This window comes from Ambystoma mexicanum, chromosome 6q (genome assembly GCF_040938575.1).
Source record: "Ambystoma mexicanum isolate Mex_15411 chromosome 6q, UKY_AmexF1_1, whole genome shotgun sequence".
Taxonomy (NCBI): domain Eukaryota; kingdom Metazoa; phylum Chordata; class Amphibia; order Caudata; family Ambystomatidae; genus Ambystoma; species Ambystoma mexicanum.
Window position 1 is genome coordinate 1,631,003,106 of NC_090937.1, and position 1,991 is coordinate 1,631,005,096.

The following is a 1,991-nucleotide window of genomic DNA, read 5'->3' on the forward strand; positions in this document are numbered from 1 at the left end:
GCTGCCTTCCAAGCAGTTGACCCGGGTTCCATTCCCGGCCAACGCAGATCAAATCTTTAAATTGTTCAAAATGCATTTTTTGGAAATCAGACTCATGCTGAAAGCAAAGCTGACACACTTTTCGTGAAAATCAAAACCCCATCCAGGAAAGGTTCTTGCATCCTAGTTTCTGCAACTGTCTATCGGTGAGGGGATTGAAGCGAGCAGGGCTCCTGGCCCCTCCCCGACAAAGCCCTGACGAAGGTCTGACAAAGGCCTATTCGCCTTGCCCTGACGGGCAAAGGTCCCAGCAGGCCACCGAGCACAGCACCTCAGCCTATTAGAGTGAGGTTTCAGGATCTCTCTCATCCTGTAAACCAACATACTGAGGAAGGTGAAACGTGTGGCTGCGCTCCTCACATGCTGAAGCAGCAGCAGCCCTTTCCCTGAAGCAAAGTTCCTTCATTCCTCCCTCCCATAACCCTTAGCAGGGGATTTATGGTAATTGAGTTGAGTTTCCAAACTGGCCCTTCCTTCCTTCCTTCCCATATCTGCCAGCTCGAGAAGGCTTGTTTTGTTGCACCTGGGAAGTAAAGTATCTATTTGCGAGAGAGAGAGAATGAGAGAGAGAGACAGAGAGAGAGAGACAGAGAGAGAAGGGGAAGGGGTGTTGGCAGTTAGGGTGTGAGCTAGAGAAATGAGGCCTGTCTGCAAAAGGCCATGGGATGGGAGTGCGTGGTTGCAGGTTGTTTGGCTTTGTAAGGCCTACTGCCCGCTTCACTCGAAACTGGGTCTAGGGTTGTCGGTTTGTAGGCTGTAAAAGCCCCGAAAAGCTCTCGTTCTCCAGCCAGCAGAGTGGCGCAGCGGAAGCCTGCTGGGCCCATAACCCAGAGGTCGATGGATCGAAACCATCCTCTGCTCAGTTTTTTCAAATTATGTTTTTGTGTCATGGCATTAGGGCACAAAGAGCTGTAAGTGCCTGGATGCAATGTCATTCCTTGAACTTGCTGCCTCGTTCCACTCTTGCGCTAAATAGGAGAGGGTCCCAGCCCAGCCAACAAAATGTACTGTTCAATCAAACCAAACTTAAAACCAAGCTCCTTTTTTAAGGGGTCCCGGGGAAATGTTGGGCTGACCGGCAAGACCTCATGATGCGAACTGCTTCTGCGTCAAACGCAAGCTTTTTTTATTCCCAGCCAATGACTTATTCTTATTTCTAAGGGGCGCTCCATCAGATAGCCCAGACAGGCAGGCGTTGGTGGTATAGTGGTGAGCATAGCTGCCTTCCAAGCAGTTGACCCGGGTTCGATTCCCGGCCAACGCAGGTCAAATCTTTAAATTGTTCAAAATGCATTTTTTGGAAATCAGACTCATGCTGAAAGCAAAGCTGACACACTTTTCGTGAAAATCAAAACCCCATCCAGGAAAGGTTCTTGCATCCTAGTTTCTGCAACTGTCTATCGGTGAGGGGATTGAAGCGAGCAGGGCTCCTGGCCCCTCCCCGACAAAGCCCTGACAAAGGCCTATTCGCCTTGCCCTGACGGGCAAAGGTCCCAGCAGGCCACCGAGCACAGCACCTCAGCCTATTAGAGTGAGGTTTCAGGATCTCTCTCATCCTGTAAACCAACATACTGAGGAAGGTGAAACGTGTGGCTGCGCTCCTCACATGCTGAAGCAGCAGCAGCCCTTTCCCTGAAGCAAAGTTCCTTCATTCCTCCCTCCCATAACCCTTAGCAGGGGATTTATGGTAATTGAGTTGAGCTTCCAAACTGGCCCTTCCTTCCTTCCTTCCCATATCTGCCAGCTCGAGCAGGCTTGTTTTGTTGCACCTGGGAAGTAAAGTATCTATTTGCGAGAGAGATAGAATGAGAGAGAGAGACAGGGAGAGAGAGACAGAGAGAGAAGGGGAAGGGGTGTTGGCAGTTAGGGTGTGAGCTAGAGAAATGAGGCCTGTCTGCAAAAGGCCATGGGATGGGAGTGCGTGGTTGCAGGTTGTTTGGCTTTGTAAGGCC

The 1,991-nt window shown here is 50.6% G+C and overlaps 1 non-coding gene across 1 annotated transcript; it reads left to right on the forward strand.

Annotated features, from left to right (window-relative positions):
* Nucleotides 1-1,231: 1,231 nt before the first annotated feature.
* On the forward strand, nucleotides 1,232-1,303 carry TRNAG-UCC (transfer RNA glycine (anticodon UCC)). The gene has a single exon. It is a non-coding gene; the product is annotated as a tRNA-Gly (tRNA).
* The last annotated feature ends 688 nt before the right edge of the window (nucleotides 1,304-1,991 follow it).